Below are 22,459 nucleotides of genomic sequence, written 5' to 3'. Positions count from 1 at the left end.
ACCAATTCAGAAAGGCTGTTTGAATCCGACATCGTAATACGTCTGTCGGGAACGCAGTCCATAGACCTGTACGAATCGGCGCCAACCGACTCAGAGTCTCCGAATGCCGGTTGGAGCTGAGTCTGAAAGACCAAAGGGTTACCTTCTATTGTAATCGGTCAGTCGGGAATGATTCCATGTCGGTCAGAAACATGGGTTCTGACACAGGTTTGGTAAATCCGAATGCCGTTTGGAGTCTTTCCGTCCGACATCGTAATGAGTCCCCAAATACAGAAATGAGCAACTGAAAGAAGACCAGTTAACTTATGCGAAGGGCCGTCCACTGTACTCCAACATGTTGCCTTGTTTTTAGTTACTTTAAATCTGTTTGAGCTAGATACAACTTTTTTAATGTTCAAATCTGCAGATTATGCAGCAGATAATGGATTATGTGGCAAATTCATAATTATGCAAAAAAAAGCTGCTGTTGCAGAATCACATAATTCCAGTGGCCCAGGTCATGCTGAGCATATTGCCTTGATGCTCATAAGACTGGGCTCCTAGTCTCTCAAACAGTGTGGTGAACCTAGCTCTTATGCCTGGAGCCAGTGAATCAGTTAACAGTGAGTGATGCTGCTGTATGTGTCAGGCAGCGACACTCGCAGATGTGAGTACTGAAAATGGCACACTACTGAAAAAGCACCAGGTTATCCCCTTCCCTGTTGGGGCATTGCTAACTTTCTATTCGATTCTGCAGGAAACCCTGTGCCCCCAGCTCACAGTCCTGAACAGCTGTCAGATGATTACCCACCCAAGTACTCTTTGTTCATAGTGGGTTATTAATTTCCAGAGCGAAAAACTCCACTTTGTGCTACCACCAGGTCACTGGCGCCATGTACTGATGGAGAATTTTTTGACTGCAGGAAGATTTGGAGGAAATTTCCAGAGTTGACTCGAGATTGTTTTCTTTTGCTGTCTGTCAGTGTGGCCCGCAGTACATTGACTTCCTGGGGTATCAAGCCATGTTACATTAAATAATGCATAGTTATCTTGCTGTAATTGTGCCTGGCAAATCTTTTTGTTTAGCATCTTTCTTTATTAAACAGTAACTAATGTCCACATACAGAATGCTTTTGCTTAATTATGCAAAATGCAAAACCAGCATTTGGTACTATATTTTAGCCCACAACGTGTCCTTGCATCTATTTTGTATGCATTTTGCACACATAATGAAAACAAGCATTTACAATGCAACGGTCTCACCATTGCAAAAGTTAGAGTTATTGGCATTGTAAATGACAACATTTTTATTTATGTGTTGGTTTTGAAAACCGATAAATAAATGGCATTGTCATTTACAATGCCAATAGCTTAATCTCTCACAAATGCGAGACCTATTGCATTTGCACCCACCCACACACACATAGAGCCACACACACAGAGCCACACATGCCGGAAGTTGCACAGCTGGGGCCTGCCAAAGAGACACACAGAGAGGAAGTCCCCTCGATAATTTTAAAATACAGATCAACGTGCAGTCAAAACACTCTATGCTCAAAAGTAATTCAAACGTCGCACAAACTACAGCCACAGTGCTGGGGAAGTTATGTGAAAGAGTAAATTATCCACACCAATAAACGTCTCCAAGGCCTCCAAGCAAGGGATGTGAAGCTCCATCCCGCATGCACACAGTGTACACAACCCCACACTCCGCTTACACACAACCCCACACCCCGCATACTCACAGTGCACTGATCCCCACAACCCGCATACACACTGTGCACACAACCTCACACTCTGCATACACAGTGCACAGAACCCCACATACTCACAGTGCACTGAAGCCCCCACCGTGCTTACACACTGCACAGAACCCGACACCCCGCATACTCTCAGTGCACTGAACCCCACACCCTGCATACACACTGTGCACAGAACCACACACCCTGCATACTCACAGTGCACTGAAGGCCACACCTAGGAATGGGACATGCCCCCACGGAGCCACACGAGGACTCTGAAGCTTTTTTTGGGCACCGTTGGGGCGGCCCGCTGCCATCCGGGGCCGCCCTACACTGAAAAAAGCCCTGCCCCAGCCCTAACTCACTGGGCTGCTCCATGCGCTGGGCGTGGGAAGATCTGTGGCCTACGCGGCGGGGCAGGCACCGGCAATGTGCCTCGGGCCCCTCCGCGTCTCTGCAACTCTCGGTGGCGCTCCTCAGGAGAGCCCCGCCTTCGCAGCGCCAGACCTCACGATGCGCCGGCCTTCACCCGGTCCCCCATCTCGGGACCCGGACTTTGAAAATGCAGCCCGCAAGGCTCCGGGCGCATTCTTCCTCCGGGTCTCCCCCGTCATCATGGGAGCCCCGCAACTCCCTTGCTGCATCCGGCGGTGGTGAAGAATCTCCGGTCTCCCTCCATGCCTCGGGGGCTCGCCCATCATCATGGGAGCCCCGCAACTCCAGTGCTGCTTCCGGCGGCGGGCGGGAATCTCCGGTCTCCCTCCATTGCATGGGAGACCGGCAACGTCTCAATGGCTTCCCCCAAGCAGGGGGAAGCGGAAGTTGCCTCCTTCAGGCCCCGCCTCAGCGAGTTGGTCCCCATCCTGGGCTCGGGGTAGGCACAATACATGTTGCTGCTGGAAAGGGTGCCGTGGGCTGGTAAACTGCACTGCCTCTCACCAAGGCACACATCCACCCGCCGGACCGCAATCATCCCACCCGCCCCAGCTCCATGAAAAAAAAAAATGGCGGCCGCAAACATCCGGAAAACAAAAAAAAAGTAATCACCCACATGTTCATGACGGCAAAAAAAGGGGCGGAGCGAGAAAAAATCACCGGAACGCCCACGAATCTGCTCCGACAATTATTGACACATCTCTCTTCCAATGGCTAGCCTCCATTTATGGAGCTAGCCAATGGAAGAGAGAGGCGGGTTAAAGCCCCTTACTGAAAAACATAAGATTTCGCCTGTGCGACACTGCTGCGCAGTGAACGCCAGGCGAAACCTAAAAATGTAGTGTGCGGCAGCTGGTTGCAGTCTGGTCGTTTGCATTGTTAGTGAGCTCCTGCCATAAAATTATGCCATGGTGTAACATCATAATTTTGTGAATTTCACATAACAAGCAAATATCACAATTCCAGAGATTATGCTGAGGTAATAGAAATTTCATCTGGCCATAAAAAGACCAAGGATTCCTTATAAGGCTTATAAAATAGCTTCATATTAGAGGCAGGAAATCTTGTATTACTTGCATCCAAAAGATATTCCCTGTTTCCATCTATTCTTGGTTAATAAAATATACACATGGACCAGCCCAGTGTTAGAAAAGAGAAGTCCTTCCTCCAGAACACACCGTAAGCCTGACAAGGTACAACTAGGAGACACCCATCCCTTGGCGTTTAATTCCCTTCGCGATCATCTGTAACTTTTGATTTCCCACCATGGTAGTATAGCTCCGGTAAGAGAATATATGGATCCTGGAGCTATTTATGATCAGATTTGTTTTTTCTCTTTGCAGCCTTGCTCCGCATCTTGCAGCCTTTGGGGGATCACATACTTCATCATTAATGTGCTTTCCCTACTTCTCTGTCTGAGGAGCCTTTCAATGAAATGAATACCACTTACACATAAATACCGAAAACCCTTTCTAAAACCCCATTCTATGTCAAACATTTCACATTGGTTTTGGAGAGCTTAATATTGGCAAAACAGGGAGTAACCAAAATACAAATCTTGGAAGCCTTCGCCTCATTCTGTAGAAAATCTACCTTGAACTCCTGATAAAAGTAAATGCAATTTCGATTAATATCTCTGTGATCTGGGCTTTTTCTAATTATACAGAGTTCATTTCCCCACTGATAATACAAAATGTTCAGTTTCCCCACTAAGCTTATGGTCATTTTAAAGCAACATTTGCTTTTATCCAATATTTATTGTACAGTAGACACTGAATTCTACACAATGTGGTTCCTTGCAGATTGTTTAGGGCAGACTTTATTGGCCCTTGGCTATCCCTTCCTCAGAGCTACAACTTGTGTTATTTAGAGTGCATCACTACACAAAGCAGAGTTGATGACCAATGCTGCCAGATGTGTTAGAGATAATCCACACCAGTACGTCATTAGTCCTTGTGGCTCCATTTCTCATTTTTGCAGTTGCCTACAGACACAAACGTTCCTGTTATGTGTAGGTTTAGAGTTAGGGCTGTTATGCAGAACACTTGAGCCTCTTTTCAGAGAGTTATGCCTGTCGGTCGCACAGTAGATCTGTGTGGAAGACTTGTGAGTTAAGCATGTTGACCTCTGCCATCTTGGGATCACTCTTTGGCTGTCAGTTGGTGTTAAAGTTTCTGTCACAATGCTGGTCTCACACAGGCTCATTTAGCTCGCCATTACAGTTCGAGTAAAGCTGTCTTTCAAAACGGGCTCTCGCCTTGGATCCTGTAAAGTGGTCCAAGTTGGGAGCAACACTGGAGTTAAGAGAAAGATTGCTCATCTTGAAGCCTAACTATTTCCGCCTCATCCCTGGAAACTCTTTTCTCTAAAGTATAATCATAGCTAAAGTGCTTGTTGATTTCCTAGGTTAGCACCATTACCTCCTCTTGAAAGGTTCCATAGATCCTTATGCTATGGTTTTGTTGATTCATTTAGGTTGGGCCATCACCACCAATAAAGAGTTAGTACGCCCACCTTGCAGTGATTCTTCGTTAATGATTAAAGAATAAGTACTGCATGGAAGAAGCTCTTTTCCTCTAGTATATCTACATAAAGATTGACATGCATATAAACAGCGTTAATTTCACCCCATCATGACCAGAACCAATTTTGGGACCCAATGCATCCCAACCATCTCTTCCCACATAGAACTACCTGCAGCCATACACTTCTCTAGTAAAACTTGAATGTCACCCTGAAACTTCATTGGGCAGATTGAGTGCTGCAGTGATACTGGTCCGTATAAAAAGTACTACCCAATAACCCATTGAGAATGTGGGTACAAGAACATAAATATAAACAAGTTGCTCTCAATGGAATTTATTACTTCATTAAATTGGATTTAAAAGGAAGGTGATAAAACCTTAATTAGACAATTGATGTGAATTGAAGCAAAAGTCTACAAACATTACATGTTGACTGAATCAGATTTCTTTACTCCTGGAGTAAGTACGTCGTTTCTATATATAAAAACATGGGGTTCATAGGGAAGCATACACGCATGCATGTTGAGCAACATAGACCATAATATCCTGAAAATGTGCATAGACATGTGTATGTGATGCTATGATCTTTCTTAATATAGTGTCCCTATATACAAGGAATAGAACAAATAAGTGAAGCGTTGGTACTGCTTGATTTGTTGGCCAAGATGCAAAAGATGTGTCAACGTTTCAGTCTCAAATTTAATCAATAAGCGAGACCATCATCATGACTAATTGTATACTTACAGGCAAAATGTCTGACTCAAGAAGTTAGAATCCTTGAAAGTTCAAATGCTAAATAAGGGTAACAGTAAGAGTAGCCCCTGTATTCATATTCACAACAGTAGTGTTTTGAATCCAAAACGGCAACTCAATCATCAACCAGAAACAATCCGGACTGGTAGGTAAAAATTCAAGGAGTCGAGGTCTGATGAACATGTCCAGGCTATGAAAAATCAGCTCGCCCACTTATTGTGACACGTCCGTTTTTGTCAGGGAGAACTATTTCTAGGGCCTACTTGCCCTGTCTGGCGAGAGGGCTTGGTAAACAAAGATCAGGGGCCCGATGTAGGTCAATCTCATTTACAGATTCTAGAATACCGAATTTTACCGATTCAGTATTCTAGATTCGGTAAATGAGATGTAGGAAAAAATTCGGAAATTATTACCGAATCGGTATGATTCGGTAATTACCGAATCCAATACCGATTCGGTAAAATTACTGAATTGTCAAGGGGGACAGGGTGTCACTTTGACACCCTGTTGCACCCTTGATTCTGGCTTGTGTGCCATGTGACACATACATGCCCACAGATGTGCATGTATACAGGAATTCGTTTTTTACCATGAAATAGTATGTCATGGTAAATAACGAATTCTTAAGGGCCTGTGGCACTGTTTTCAGTGCCACCTACATCTAGATTTACCGATTCGGTAAATTTACCGATTCGGTAAATTTACCGATTCGGTAAATTTACCGAATCTGTACATTTTAGGCCCCCTAGAAGTCAAAAAACAAATACTGGTCGGTAATGGCCGAAATCGGCCGTTACCGACCGGTATTTGGTGTCCTACATCGGGCCCCAGGTGTTTAATTCTTTCAGAAAGCGAATGAGCACTACAGATGCCTTTTTTGATTTGTTTATCTTGACACATTAGCTTTGTGTTCAGACAGAGGTTAAATGTCAGCTTAAGTCTTTTTACAAATTGCTGATAATTTTTATCTTGGAGATTGGTGTGTTTACATTTCTTTCTGAAACAGCAAAGTTAAAGGATTTTGACTGTCTGAAAATCGACTAGGGCACAGGGAGTGTAAAATGAAAGGCTCTAGAATGTCATTTATCTCCGAACACACATTTACATAGCTTTTTAACAAACTGTACAAATATTTCAAATTAAATTTGCCGTGAGGAAAGAACCTTTTGGGTTGTAATTTTGAAGTGTGATGGAAACAAAGGTTTTAATAGGCTCAGAACAAATCGGAACACTTTCCTTGGTGATGAGCAAATGATAAATATTTGTGGAAATCTGATTTCCACGCATTATCGTTTGTAAGATATATAGTTTTACCTGTAAAACTGCATGTCAGTGGGAAAGTTTATGGCCATTTCATTGGAAAATGTAGATTTACATCTACTTGGTATTCCTAAAAATACCCTTTTATTAAAGACACAGAGGCTAATATTATTGAATTTCTCCTTTAATGCCTCCACACAGCAGCTCCTTTAACAAAATAGAACACAGATACAAAAAATTCCAAAATCATAAAAAAGTAGTACACTCCTTCCTCTTCCTTCTTTTTGCGTTCAATGACTTATAAAAAAACATCTGTAGTAAATGTCCATAACATATCCAAACAATAGTGAAAATGTTCATCCTGCAAGAATATCCCATGAAATATCCTTTCCTTCACTTCTTCTTCTTCTAAGATTGTGAGCAAGCAAAATAACACTATTATACTTGGGAAGGGTTCAGGGTGGGAATAATATTAGTGACTGTGTCTTATTAAAATCCAGATTTTCTGAACACCAAGCTGATGAAAATCTACATTGTGTGGCAAGACCAGAGGCTAACATTATTGCAAGTTCAAAGCTTTTCCATTAACAAAGATGCAGAACATTCCACAAGTTTGAAATAAAATCTCCTAACAACTGCATAATTTGACCAATCTGCACAACACAATATGTCTTGTAAAGCACCTCCAAGTATAAAAGACTTTGAAACCGAAGCTCCTCCATATGAATGTGCCCCAAACATACTTACATCCACCCCTGCACATTTCATAACTTCCTTCACCCAACGAGCCAGAGTGGGTGAAGAGACCGCTTTATGAGGACTCTTAAATGATATAAGCAACTGATTTTCTTCATCAGCCCTCAATGAAACAGTCCTCTTCTCATATTCGTTCACACCATGTTCTACACACAAATTCACTTTCTCATCAAAAAACGGATAAAAGATTGTATTTGTTCTCCTAGCTAAATGGAAACAAACTAACTCAGGAGTAAAAATCCTACTTGAAACATCCAAAGCCCTTACATCCGATACTCTCCTAAAAGATATCAAACACAACCGCATCATCACTTTAAAAGACAAGACCTTCAAATCCAAACAATCCTAACTTTCTAAATAGTGCAAAACCAAAGATACGCCCCAAACTGAATTATATCTAGTTACAGGAGGTTTACAGATCCTGATACTCCTCAGAACCCTTCTTACCAACATATCTTGTCCGACGAAACTCCATTAACCGCCACATGACCGTCCACTGTAGCAGACCTATACCCATTAATGGTTCTGTAAGACAGTCCCTTTTTAAAGAGACCAGACAGATAGTTTACTACCTCAACTACATCAACTGAAACAGGATCAAAACCCCTCTCTCCACACACCAGCATATCCATTTCTGCCATGCCAATCTATAAATATTCTGTGTACCTGGTGCCCATGAGTCCTTAATAAGATTTGTAGCCATCTGTGAAAGACTAAGCACTTCCCAAACTCGCTTGAAATTTTCCATGCCACTACCCTCATCTGACCTGATGTCACCAAATCGTAAGATATCCTGGAACCCAGGAAGTAGAATTGGAAAATCCGTCGACCTTTCCAAGAGTACTGGATACCAAACCTGAGATCTCCAAAGAGGAGTCACCAAAACTAAGGTTCCCCTAGACTTGAGTGATCATTGAAAACGGCGGAATGGTTTAAGGTCTAAAACCCTTCCAGTTCTGTCGCAACGCATCCGTCCCCAGAGCATCCGAATCTGGACGCCAACTGTAAAACCTTGGTAGCTGAACATTAAACCTGTTCGCAAATAGATCCACATTGCAAGGACACCAAACTAACATTAGAGCCTGATAGACCTGACTGTCCAATTTCCAATCAGTTGACCAACCACTGAATCCACCATAAACCCCAGAAACTGAGTCACCTGACCTGGTAGAAGACATTATTTCTTCATATTCACTACAAATCCTAGACTTTCTAAAAGATCCACTGCAAACTTTGTGTTTTCCACCAAAATCGATCTGTTCTGATCCATCAACAATATTTTGTCTAAATAAATGATCAATCTGATCCCTCTCTCTCAAATAAGTCGCCACTGGACGAAGCACCTTGGTGAAACACCACGGTGCAGATGAAAGTTCGAATGGAAGACAAGTGAACTTCCACATCTTTCCTCCCCATCTGAAACACAAATCTTTCTGATGATGCCCCCACACTGGAATAGTCAGATGAGCATCTTTCAGATCCAGACGGGTCATCCAATCCCCCATTTGAAGTATATCTCTCAACAAATGTATCCATTCCACTTTGAAATGGTGATATGCCACCCTCTTGATTAAACCTCTTAGATTTATGACAGACCTCATTCCCTTATCTTTTTTTCTCCACTAAAAATATATTGCTCACAAACCCTTGAACACATTCCTTTTCTTCCACAACAGCACCCTTTGCAATCAATTCCTGAACTTCTTTTTCTACCAACTCCGTAAATTCCTTGTTGAATCTCAACATTTCTGAGAGATGACTTTGAAAAGGCTCCTCTACAAAATCTATCCAATATCCCAAAATAGTTTCCAAGACCCACGGATCTTTTGTGACCCACTTCCAATTCCAATGAAATTGGGCAAGTCTGCCGCCCAACTTTTGGAGGGTAATCAAAGGGTCTTGTCTTAACTGTATTCCTTGATCGTCGAAAATCACGTTACCTCTTCCTCTACTCCTTTGTCTTTGTGGAAATAATCCACCTGTGTAGTATGAGGTCTGATATGAACTAGCCTAAATGATGCCCTAGTAATTCCTTGGTCTCGGCTGGGGAACTGACCTCTCGTTCTCCCTGCTCCACCAAAAACACGCTTGTTGAACAGTTTCTCAATCTCCTTTTGTGACTTCTGCAAAGAGCTAAATGCTCTTTGCAAAAATTCTATCCTCCATACTTTCACTCTCTAAACTACCTACATTTCTAGGTACACTCATGATGGTTAAGCTCTTAAACTTTCTATAAAAACGTTACTCAAAACTGTCCTTTCACCTCTTTCCTACAACAAAACCTTTCACCTCAAATTGACACATCTAAAATGGCACCTGCGTTCATTTCTAATCAGTCCTTCATCCATTTTTACAAATGACTTAATTTAACCATCTAAAATGGCCCCCCTGCTTTGGATTCCAGTCCTTCGTCTATTTTCATGTAATTACTGCTGATTCTGCACTCTGGTGTTTAACACAACCCTTCCTTTATTCACGCCTTGCAACCAGCGGTAATTTCCTTGAATCACAGCACAGTTTAGACCTAAAAAAAAAACCACTTGTGCCTCCACTTTCAAAGAAACAAACCGGATTCCCCGCGAGCCTCATTCTCCATGGCAACCCTCGTACGGCGCGCAAAGCTCCGTTATAAACTGCTGATCACTGAAGACCGGGAATCCTATAAACGTATTAAAATACTTTCCTCATCCCCTGTATGTCATTTTTAAACAGGATTTTCAATAAAAGGATTCTCTCGCTACCATTTATCAACTTAGTTTAAACTATTTAACAATGAAACATCTACGATAAAAAAATTCATACTGAAACATTACTTTACTCCCAAAATTACTTTCCCAAAAAATTATATATTATCTTCTAAACTAATCAATCAAACGCACTTTTAAAATTGCCATATTAATAAACATTAATAAAAGAGCCGCTTTTACCTCCAGCAGTAAAAAAGATGGAAGAGGAAGGAGTGTTCTACGGTTTTATGATGTTGGAATTTTTTGTAACTGTGTTCTATTTTGTTAAAGGAGCTGCTGTGTGGTGGCAAGAAAGGAGAAATGCAATAATGTTAGCCTCCGGTCTTGCCATAAAATGAGTTGTCTGTAAACCACAGAGCTCTACCATTAGTAATATATTTCTTAAAAGTGAACGTTTTTAAACATAAACTAAGAAACATTCCTGACCCCGCTCCGATGACAATGCTAGTTAATCCGGAGGCAAGTCAGGGGTCAAGTTTTCCCGAATATGGGCTTGATTCTAATTATCCATGGAGCAAAGGATTGGTCTATTAAATCAAACAAAAGGTTTTTATACAGCAACACATTTGACTTGTGTGACTCTCACCAGGTTGTTTTACCCAGAATCAGTTGCAAACCTCAAAATTTGACTAAGAAAACCTATTTTCCTCAAATTTCTGTGATGGAAAGTGCTGGAATCTGCTGGAAGCCACAAACTTCCTTACACCCAGCATACCCCTACATCTTCTAGTAAAAATGGTACCATGTGTGGGTGGGACTAGTGCCTGTGACAAGAAATAGCCCAAAACGCAACATAAATACATTACATTTTTTCCACTTATAATTAACCCATTTCTTACAAAGTGGGTAGCTGTGGATTTTGAGCCATAACTCAGACTTCACCTAGGAAACCTAGCAAATGTGCACATTTTTGCAAACTACAGAACTAGAGGAGGCCATAGTGGTATGCCATGCGTGGATCACACAATCGTTTTTTACCCACAATGCAGGGCTCGAAAAATCCACTCGTTATAACGAGCCATATTTAATAAGTACGAGCTATTTTTAAGGCCAATTTCCCCCTTCTGGCAAGCTGACAACAGGTGTTCTTCTTGCTCACAATATTAATGAGCAATAAAGATGCCTTTAAATCTTGTTACATTTGCTCAGCTTTCAGAGACCGAGTCAAAAGTCAGTTTGCCTTCCTAGATTTACTTTTCTTTCTGTGACTGAAGTTAGAGGGTTTTGTAAAGTGAACTGTGAGACAACCGTGCTGTGCAAAGCATGTGAAATGAGTAAGATTTTAGGCTTGTTTTTCGAACACAACATTGAAATAGCTAACAAGTGAACGGTTTACACTTTTCAAATATATTTCACTAGTTATGAAGACATATTTTTGTAATTGTGTGGTAAAAACCAAAGATTCCTATGGTATCAAAACAAATCAGAAAACCTTTTTGGGTGATGTGCAAATTTTTAATATTTTTGCTGAAACCCAATTTCCAAACATTGTTTATGCGCTATATGGTTTGATCAGTAAAACTACATGTTAGAGGGAAAGTTTGTGGCCATTTCAATGGAAAATGTGCTATCCGTAAATGACTGTGCACTACTACATCATGCTTTAGTAATATTTTTATGGAAAGTTAGTTTTTAAACATGAACTGGGAAATATTTCTGCTCCTGCCCAAATGACAATGCTATTATTTATTTATTTATTTTGAAGGTTTTATATAGCGCGAACAAGACTCTTGCGAGTATCAGAGCGCTTTACATGACAAGTAGAAATATATACAGTATATATTACGATATAGTGAACCACGAAATAAGTAAGTAATACATACATCTAGATCAAGAGAAGGCAGTGCGAGGCTAGTGCAAAACAGCAAAGATAAACCGAAGGACGAAAATAAGTGAAGAAAAGCAAGTAATATAGTACAGTGAATAGAACATAGAGTTCACGTGGATTGAGCCACGAGGATGGCTTTCACTTCTCTTTTGAAGGCAGCAGAGGAAGGGTTCATTCTAGTTTCACTGGGCAGAGCTTTCCATATCCTTGGAGCCATACTGGAGAAGGACCGGTTATACGTTTTTTTCTTGGCAAATCGTTGAGGTTGTAGGAGAAGAGTCTTGGCATTCCTGGAAGCTCTGCTGCCCGCTGAGAGCACCAGTTTCTGAGCTAGGTATTATGGGGCGTTGTGGTAGAGGGCCTTGTGTGTCATACAAACGATTTTTAAATGAATTATGGCTTCAAACGGTAGCCAGTTGAGGGCTTTCAGGTCTTGGGATATGTGGGCGTTTCTCTTAGAACCTGTGATGAGTCTCGCAGCTGAGTTGATGGTGGCTCTTAGCGGGGCTGATGATGACCTCGGGAGTCCGCATAAGGTTACTGCTCCGTATTCCAAGCGGGGGATAACTAAGGCTTGAACTGCTTGTTTGAAATCGAAGGAGGGCAGATTGGGTTTCAGTTTTCACAGGGTCTTTAGGTGGAAATTGGCTCCCTTATTTGATGCGCTGATGTGTTTCAGCATCTTGAGGTTATTGTCCAGCGTTACCCCTAGAGATTTTGCTGAGCCGACTATGAGCGGTTGTCCATTGAGAGCTGTTAGGTGCTTCATCCAGTCTGTGATAGTTTGAGTTTTGTTAGGGGGAGCGATTACAAGGAATTCCGTTTTGAGGTAGTTAAGTTTCAAGTGGTTTTCGGCCAGCCAGATTTGGGTTTTTTGTAGTGTGGAGTTGAGTGATTTGATGTCTTCCAGAGAGTGAATTTTGATGAATTTGGGTGTCGTCAGCATACATGTGAAATTGAATCTTGGAGAGGCTGAGAAGATAGATCAAGTGAAGGGTTCCATGAAAAGTTTGAATAGGGTGGGAGAGAGGGAGGAGGCAAGCCAGGGATCGTTTGCACCCTATATGGGGGCTTGATTCTTATTTTAAATGGAGCAAATGTTAAGTCTAGTAAATAAGGAGTTTCTTTGTACAGCAGGAATAGTGAACCTGTGTTCGACCTGGCACCATTGGTGTGGGACTCCCTTCCATGGTTTTGCTGTTGCCTCCTGTATTTGTGCTTTGTTTTTGCTGGTCTATATGCTTTGGGCACTTTGCCACTGCTATTTAGTGCCAAAGTGCAAGTGCTCACTATTGTAAATTGTTGTAATGGATTAGTGACTCCTTGATTGGTTATTTGATTTACTTGTCAGACCCTAGTACAGTGCACCATGTGTCCCATGGCCTGTAAATCAAATGCTGCTGGTGGGCTTGCAGCACTGGTTTTGCCACCCCTAGAAGCAGCTGGAAAAATGTGGCTCAGGCCTGCCATTGCAGAGCCTGTGTGCAGTCTGGGACTGCACACAGGCAAGTGCACACACTTGCCAGTCCCTAAACGTTCCCTTTTCTGCATGTTAGCCACTCCTAAGGTAGGCCCAGGGTACCCCCATGAGCAGGGTGCATTGTATGTAAAAGGTAGGACATGCCCTGATGTGTGTGTCATGTCCTGATAGTGAATTACAACCAATTTCGTTTTTCACTATTGCAAGGCTACCTGTTCCCATAGGCCAGAATGGGCAGTTTGATTATAACATCTTATAATCCTAACTGACCCAGGAAACAAGGTAGAAGTTCGAGTTTAGTATGCCTGAACTCAGAATGTTAAAATACATCTTTTAGTGAAGGGAATTTTTACATTCTGTTTTTGAAAATACCACTTTTAGAAAGTAGGCAGTTGTCTCTGCTGGGTTTGTGTATTCCATGTCTGGTTTGTGAGTAACAGGGGGCCGGAGAGGGCCTTGGTTTCAGCAGTCTGAAGTGTCAGGGCCGGGCTGAATAGGACCTGCATTGAATAGAGAGTAGGGGGCGGAGATTTCCTTTCACTGACCTGAACCCTCAGAGAATAGAGAGTAGGGGGAGGAGATATCCTTTCAGCTACCTGGGCCAGGTCTGGTCTCAAACAATACTGTCTCCACCTCCTGCCAGGAAGCTGCACCCAGGAGGATCGAACTGGTTTTGACCAGGTACAGACACACTCTGCCTTCAGAGAACAAAGGATTTTGCAGTATAAATATTGGGGCCCAGACCTCAGAACTTTAGATCTCTTTTTGGAATCAAGACAAGCCTTTGCCAAGGAGAAGAACCGGAGAAGCTGAAGGAAGATTACTGCCCCTGTGCTGTTTGCTGTTTGCTTGGTCTGGAGCGGTTACTTTATTTCCAAGGTAAGGAGAAAAGGACTTTGTTGTGTTTACTTTATCATCTTGAGGAAGATCTCAGAGGGCTTGTGACTGAGGTCTCAGGGACACTACGACTTCACCACCAGCTCCCCACTGAATACCCTTGCTGGGAATTCTACCTGCAGAGAGGTGCCTGCTGCTGTTTGGGCCCTCTTAGAAGACTGCGTGTCGCTGGGGGCTGGAAGTGCGACGCAACTGGGAGTAGTGTGTCGCCGCCGCAGCAGTTGCCGTTGCAGCTGTTCGCTGTCGCATCGCAGACGAAGAGTGTCGCGTCACCAGAGAAGTGTGTCGCAGGGCCTGTCGCGGCTCCAAAGTTCATCGATTTCGCCGCACGGGTGTGCAGGCATCGCATCCACGTTGTCGCATCGCATTGAGACTCATCGTAACCGTAACGCAGTAGGAAAATGATGCATCACCTCCTCTCCGGTAAGGAACCGACGCATCACCTTCCCTGCGACCCTTTTCTTTGTTTTGCGTGACGCACCCAAGGTAGTTTTAGAGTAAAGTGTTGCATTTACCATCTACATTGAACTAAGCTATTTCTACCATTCTAAAGTCCTATTTTTGATTACTGTATTGTGGATTTTTTGTCGTTTGGTCTTGTGTTAAGTCTAGGAAAGATTACTTATTTTTCTAAACTGGTGTGGTGTCCATTTGTAGTGTTTTCAGTGTATTACTGTACGTGTTCACAAATGCTTTACACACTGCCTCTGAGATAAGCCTGTCTGCTTGTGCCAAGCTACCAAGGGGGTGAGCAGGGGTTATCTAGGAGCGTATCCCCTTATCCTGACTAAAAGCAAGGGTCCCTAATTCGACACTACTAGTGAGTGTAGACCATAACGCAACCACATACATTTTTGGTAGAATTATTTCCTTCGGACTTCTATTTTGGCTGAGAACTGCCAATTCTTGCCACCATGACCAAAGCAGCATCCAACACATCTATGGATCTACAATTTGAAGAAGATAGGGTGGATATGTACTCTGTGCCATAGCTTAAAACCTTCTGTAAAAGATTCAAAATCCCTGTGAAAGGCATCACCAGGAAGGAAGAGTTCCAAAAGGCGCTGAGGGCCTGGTGGGAATCTAGAAATGCTACAGAGCATCCTGAAGAGCCTAGGGAGGAAGCAGAGAATACCAATGGGCAGCTGGATGAGCCATTAGGCCTGACTGGGGAGAATGTACCTTCCAGGCCAGGCAGCAGTGTTTCTTCAAAGGGCCTGTCCCCAGAGGAGCTGGAGGACACGGAGAGGGATAGAATGCATAAGTTGGAGCTAGCCAAGCTCAAGCTGGGTGGTCATAGATGGAGTTGGAGAATAAGAAGTTAGCCTTGGAAGAGAAGAGGATGCATGTAGAGCATGAAAGGATGTTGAGGGAGTTGGAATTAAAAGCCAAGAGTTTAGAAATTACTCCCTTTGGTGGCAGCACACCATCCGTGCCTGTAGAAACAAGAGTATTCATCCCCAAAGATGTCATTAAGGAGTTCTACAAGAATGAAGATATTGGGCAATGGTTTAAGGCCTATGAGGTAGCTATGACCTCCAACCGGTCCCTGAGAAGGATTGGAGAGCGGTGTTGTGGGGGCGGTTTCTCAGTGATGGGAGGGATACCTTGTTAGATTTGCCCTCTGAGGATCAGAATTCCTATGTTCACATGAAGGAAGCCTTAATGACCAGGTATGGGTTGACAGTTCTAAAGATATATTTAGGAAGAACAATTACAAATGGACCTAGACACAATAACACATAATATCAACAATATAGATATTCTGTGATAATCAATTAGCAAACAAGAATTTAAAGAACGGAGTTCAAAAAGTTGTCAGTTATATTTTTGTATTTATTAATAGATTTTGATGTATAAAAAATATTGTCTTTATAGAGGAAGTCTAATATTTATATTTGTTCAATTGGACTCCAAAAATTCATATATTCACAAATTCAGAAATTAATACAGAAAATTCGTATAGACACAAAACATTTTTACAAAACAATGAACAATAATTTCACGTCTCGACAGATAAGTGGATCTATATATATATATATATATATATATATATATATATATATATATATATATATATCCAGGGCTTGATTGTTTGTGCTAGTGATCTCGTATTTGGGACTGCGCGGGGGGAGGGAGTATGCATAGCAGAAGTATTGGAGTGATAAGTACATTTGAATTTCTTTTCTTATTTATTTTATTTTTCCATTGGTATTTACAGTGAGAAACTGTGTTTCATATATATATTTCTTGAAATGTCAGCCATGCCAATCCTGGGCTTCAATTTGTACTTATGTCACGATGTACTGTGACATTTAGACATTTCAAGATGGCGCCTATGCTTTTTGTGTTACCTTCCCCGCGTCATAGGCTAGTCCTATGTTTATGGTTTTGACCCTAATTTGGAAATATATGGTGGACGCCTCTGTCGGTTCGGCAAACTTTGAGGAAGGTTCCGACCGAAACGCGTCAGTGTGCTGTGTAAAAATAAATAATTGGATATACACCCCCGAGAGTGCTTCCTTCTTCCTGCGGGTGATTGCCGCTTTGGGAGGCAGAGCAGTACTGGTTTTGCGAGTGCACCCTCGCAATGGGAGCACCCGCCTGAGAGTGCGACGCCTTGGTGCTTTTTGAGCTTCAATATATATATATATATATTAGTTAAAAGCAATACTACACCATAATATTTTTTCATTCAAATTACCTTTTCTTGGTGTTAGGATACTTCACAAAAGTTGTCTCATAAACATTAAAGGCATGGAACTTTAGTTTTTTCTATAAAGATAAACAAGGATTATATTAGTCCTCGTATTCTGTTTTATGCAAATTCACTTAGAATATTTGTCATCTCCAAAACATAATCTCACCTTATTGTGCATTTCAATTTCTCTTCAAAAACAACCACATAACACCTTGTTCAACTGTGCTTAAGGTCCCCAAACTCTGGGAAAGTCAAAATTCAAATAAAGTCTGACGTGCTTTTAAAAGCTTCCAATAGGGCCCAATAGCACCCGACATGATATACGTCAAAATATAAAATAATTCTCGTTCCACAAGATATTGTTGGCCACATGGTACCAAATACGCGTGCACCAAACTGTTGGTGTTTTAAAAGTTCCTGGAATACTAATTACATTTTTAGTGCTCAATGCGCGAACAACGTGCCTGCAAAAAACATCAGCATCATAATAATTTTTGCTATTTCGAACAAACAAATCAACTAGTGACCAAAGATCTATGATTTTAAAACACATAAGCTTTTTAAGTTCTTTCTGACACGGCAAATAAACCAAATCAGTTAGCGTGAAGGGAACACTTGGCTCTTTCACGCGATGTCCGATTTGCCCTGCACGCGTGATCTGGTTTTCTTAAGGGTCCTACATTCCGTCTGAGCCGGCCCAAAGACGGAGAGCTTTTCCTGAAGACGTGGTTACGTGATGTTGACACGGTGAGGCTCTAATCCTTGATGATGCTCTGCTTGACACAGCGCAGAGGGGAATCCTTCTTTGACGGGAAAACAGAAAGCCAAGCAACGAGTGACAGAGACCCTGGGCTATTTATAGTCAAAATCTTGGGCGTCGCCGGGCGTGTGCTCCATGTTCTCAACTGCCAAGAGCAGCCCTCATTTTAATACAGGTGTCCGGGCAGGTGCTCATGTTTTCAACTGCCAAAGCCCTCATTTTAATACAGATGTCACTGCTTAATAAAACACAACAAGCATTGATACATGCACTTCACAAGCATTGGTAAAGGATTCCTATAAACAATAAGCATTGGCCAATACCAATAAAAAACTGAAACATAAAGGTCACAGGTTTCAACTAAGGCAATTCTTGTTGGAGTATTGCAATATGATTACGTTTTCCACCATACCGGTGTTTGCAAATAACACAGGACAAACGATGATTTGTGTGACAGGAATTCCTGACAGTCCTCCCTCTCAATAGTCCTGATAGAGGTCTTGGTTAGAGGGAGTAAAGAGACTGCTGCGTTTTGCGCTTCACCAAGAAGGTGGTGTACGGTCTGGACCAGCCAGGTTCTCTAAAGTTGACACGGCAAACCACCTATGTGTATCCTAAAACATACAAAGAATATTCTTTGCAGTCTCTTTTCTTCTTTGTCTCTCCTCCCAAACCCTCTTTGGGCACCTGCCAGTGCTTCTGTTTTGGTCAGCAGCACTGAGAGGTGTTCAGGGAGGGTTGTGGAACAAGCATCATTCCTGCAGACGGACCTGGCTTTCAGGTGAGTGGCTGGACTCACCTGAAAACATATACATATATATATATTTACATAGAAAACATATATATATATATATATATATATATATAAAATTTATTCGCAAACTCAAGCTGGTCAAATTTAATAAATTGAACAAAGCTAATAAAATGGCAACGGCAATTTCAGTTGAAAATCTACCACGGGTGAAATTTCAGGTATCAGTTGTTCCTACTTTGAGAGAGGCACATTCACTAGCAGGATTGACAGAAGAAAATGAAGAAAATACACAACAAGAACTTGGTGGAATGGGAATTATAAGCACAAGTGCTGCTATCAGTCCGTTTAAACCACCATCTACTTTTATACCTGTCATGCCACGTGATGCTATTGACATTTTCAGTGAATGTGTCCTAGATGATTTGAAAAAATTGAATAGAGATATTGTTAACAAGAAACAAACAGGAGTTATAGTGAACAACAGTACACCAAACTCATGAAGAAAATTAATGAAAGTGATAACATCATTGTAAAAAAATGCGGACAAAGGGGGAAATATTGTCCTTTGGCCTCGGGTTGCGTACATAGAGGAAGCTAGTAGAGACTTAAATGATGTTTTATGTTACAAAAAAGTTTCTTTTAACAAGTTGAGAACAGTTAAAGATCTAGTGTTCAAGGAGCATGCTCAGTGGAAAAGAATGGGTTTACTTAACAAGGAGGAGTATCATTTTTTTAAAACAGACCATCCTATTACTCCCACGTTATATTTTATACCCGAAGTCCATAAACAAATCCATCCTTTGCCTGGTCGTTCTATTATATCAGCACAGGGAGGCCTGTTAGAACCTATGTCTAAATATGTAGATTTCACAGGTCATTCCCTTGAAAAGCTCAGTAAAATCACATGGTGTGACAACTATTGTTTCATTGTTATGGACATATGTTCTTTATACAATAGCATTGATCATGAAGAGGGTCTTAAAGCTACGAAACAATATCTCTCTTATCGAGATATTAGATTTTATGAACACAACAAGATGCTGTTAAAAATAATAAACATATGCCTTAAGAACAATTACTTCTTATTCAATTCAGCTGTGTAGCAACAACTCCGGGGCGTGGCAATGGGGGCATGTTGTTCCCCCAGTTTTGCATGCTTGCATGTAGGCTGGTGGGAGGAACATGTCCTCAGTCACGTCCTGGAGGAAGGGTTCCCTGATAACATCATCACATGGTGGCGTTTCATTGATGATGTCTGTGTGATTTGTCAGGGATCTGTCGAATCAGCCCAGAGATTCACTAGCATCATCAATGACAACAATCTAAACCTAAAGTTCACTGCCAACATCAGCAGGGAAAGGGTTGAGTTTCTTGATGTAGAAATTTATATTTGTAATAACATCATAAACGCAAAACTTCATAGAAAAGAAACTTCCGGAAACTCGATCCTCCATGCAAGCCGTACCCACCCCAGACACCTAGTCAAGAGTACCCCTATGGGGAATTCTTGTGAATTAAGAGAATATGCAGCAACAAAGAGGATTTAACAATTTGCCTTGAAGAAGCACTGCAGAGATTTCTACTAAGGGGTTACAAAATGGTGGATTTGAAGAAATCTTTCTAAATTGGACACTCCACAGATTGTACAGAATCCGGGTGAGAACCAGGTAGCGATCTTAGGTATACATGGGGAAGGAGTTGTAACCAAAAAGGTTCCTATCAGACTTATAACCACTTATAATTGTCACCATAGGAGGGTTAGACAAATAATTGCCAAAAATTGGCCTATTTTAAAATCCGATATTACTTTGGCTCCTGAAATTGAGAATTCCCCTAGCATTACTTACAGGCGAGCTCCGGCCATGAGGGATGCTCTAGATAGATCCAGTCCAGAGGTCCAGACAAAAATTGACTGGTTGTCCAAGAGAAAAGGTTTCTTTAAATGTAGCTCCTGTAGAGCATGTAAATTTGGGATTAACATCAGGGAGGTACAGAATGCATGCTCCCTAGAACCGTACAAACTGAAAGAATTTTTTACATGCAAAACAGAATTTGCTGTTTATATTTTGGAATGCACTTGCCAATTGAAGTACATGGGCAGTACAAAATTACCAGTTTTTAATCGGATTTTACAGCATTTACGTGCTATAGTGAACTCAGGCTCTAGCTACCCTGTGGCACGACATTTTAAATTAGTCCCCAACAATAATCTTAAGGATTTAACTTATTTTGTGATTGATGCCGTGCCAAAAACAATCAGAGGGGGAAACAGAGAAAGAAAATGTTGTCAGCTGGAGAGTCAATACATTGTTCAGTTTGACACTAAAATGCCTAATGGATTAAATACGGGAGAAGATCTTTACAATTTTTTATGAACTATTAACTTTATAAATCCGTTTTTGCTTCTATTTTTCATACACTTGTATTTTTGGTAATCATTTTTTATCCACGGATGGACAATGAAATGTATGCTATTATTTATGATTAATCATATTTAACTTTTTGCATAAAAACTTTGTGCGGATGGTTTTATGTAGGCTTTTCATTCAATTCTTGCCGGATTTTAGCTGGTTTTACTAGGTTTCTGGTTTTACTGGTTTTATTTGGTATCTATGGGTGGGAATTCTGCATTTTGCTATTTTGCACAAGATATTTAAATTATGATCGTATGAGATTTTTGCTAATCAACTTGAGTGCGGAAAGATTTACAAAATGTCATTGTTATTTGCACTTTAAATGCTCATGTCACTTTTCAAATAGCTGGCACTTTAATGAATTGATATAATAAGGTATATTATAATGACCCAACAGAATGAATCAATTATATATATTTTTGAAACTTGTACAAAATAGATATATAAAAATTGCTAGTTACAGGATAAATTGAATTGCATTTGTTTAATTTTAATTCTATATTATTTTTCACATTGGGTAGAACACATTTTTCAAGAATTTACTGTTCAAAACACACCCTCAATAATGAATTTTGGAAATAGTGATGTATATTCAGATCTAAAGGTGAATTCATCAAGTGTGAAGAAAAAGCATGTATTTTTAACAGATTATAGGGCACTTGCCGTCTATTTTTCTAATTTGTGAAATAATATTTTACTTGTAATGGATTTTGAAGATATACCGAGAGTCTGTTTTCCAGTTTCATATACAATAGGGAGGAGTTTGTGATGAAGTGAATAGTATTTAATCACCTGGGGGGGGGTCACGGCATCTCATGTGATCAAGACCGGGATCCCCGGTCGAAACGTGTCATGTCTGCAATAAGGAAATAAAGCACAAAGAAAATTGAACTTGCCGATGTGGTCCGTTTCCTGATTGGTGCCTATTGGGAGAAAAAGGTGCTGTGGGATATATATATATATATATATATATATATATATATATATCCTCACTACCTAGAGTTAAAAGCAATACTACACCATAATATTTTTACATTTAAATGACCTTTTCTTGGTGTTAGGATACTTCACATAAGTTGTCTCTCATAAACATTAAAGGCATGGAGCTTTAGTTTTTTTTCTATAAGCACAAACAAGGATTATATTAGAACTTGTTTTCTGTTGTATGCAAATTCACTTAGAATATTTGTTACCTCCAAAACTTTACAATCTCACATTTAGGTGTCGATTCCGATTCGGGGAAAAAAACGTCCGTACGATTTGTATCCGGAGCCCTCTCTGTACGAATCGTCCCGTCCGTCCTAGTCGCGTAGTACGATCCGTATTCCGTGAATCCGTCCCAATCGTCGCGATCTGTACGTATTGCAAGGCTGAAACCGTGAACCGTACGACTCGTACACATGCCGTACGACCCGACGAGTACGATCC

General features: G+C 41.2%; 1 protein-coding gene across 10 annotated transcripts in view; it reads left to right on the top strand.

Moving 5' to 3' along the window:
* Nucleotides 1–22,459, top strand: part of LOC144754418 (zinc finger protein 618-like) — a 1,175,017-nt gene that overhangs the window by 5,089 nt on the left and 1,147,469 nt on the right. The window lies entirely within an intron of this gene.

This window comes from Lissotriton helveticus, chromosome 5_1, assembly GCF_964261635.1.
Source record: "Lissotriton helveticus chromosome 5_1, aLisHel1.1, whole genome shotgun sequence".
NCBI classification, from domain to species: Eukaryota; Metazoa; Chordata; class Amphibia; order Caudata; family Salamandridae; genus Lissotriton; species Lissotriton helveticus.
Note: the sequence above shows the minus strand (reverse complement) of the source record. Positions and strands in the feature narration are given on the sequence as shown.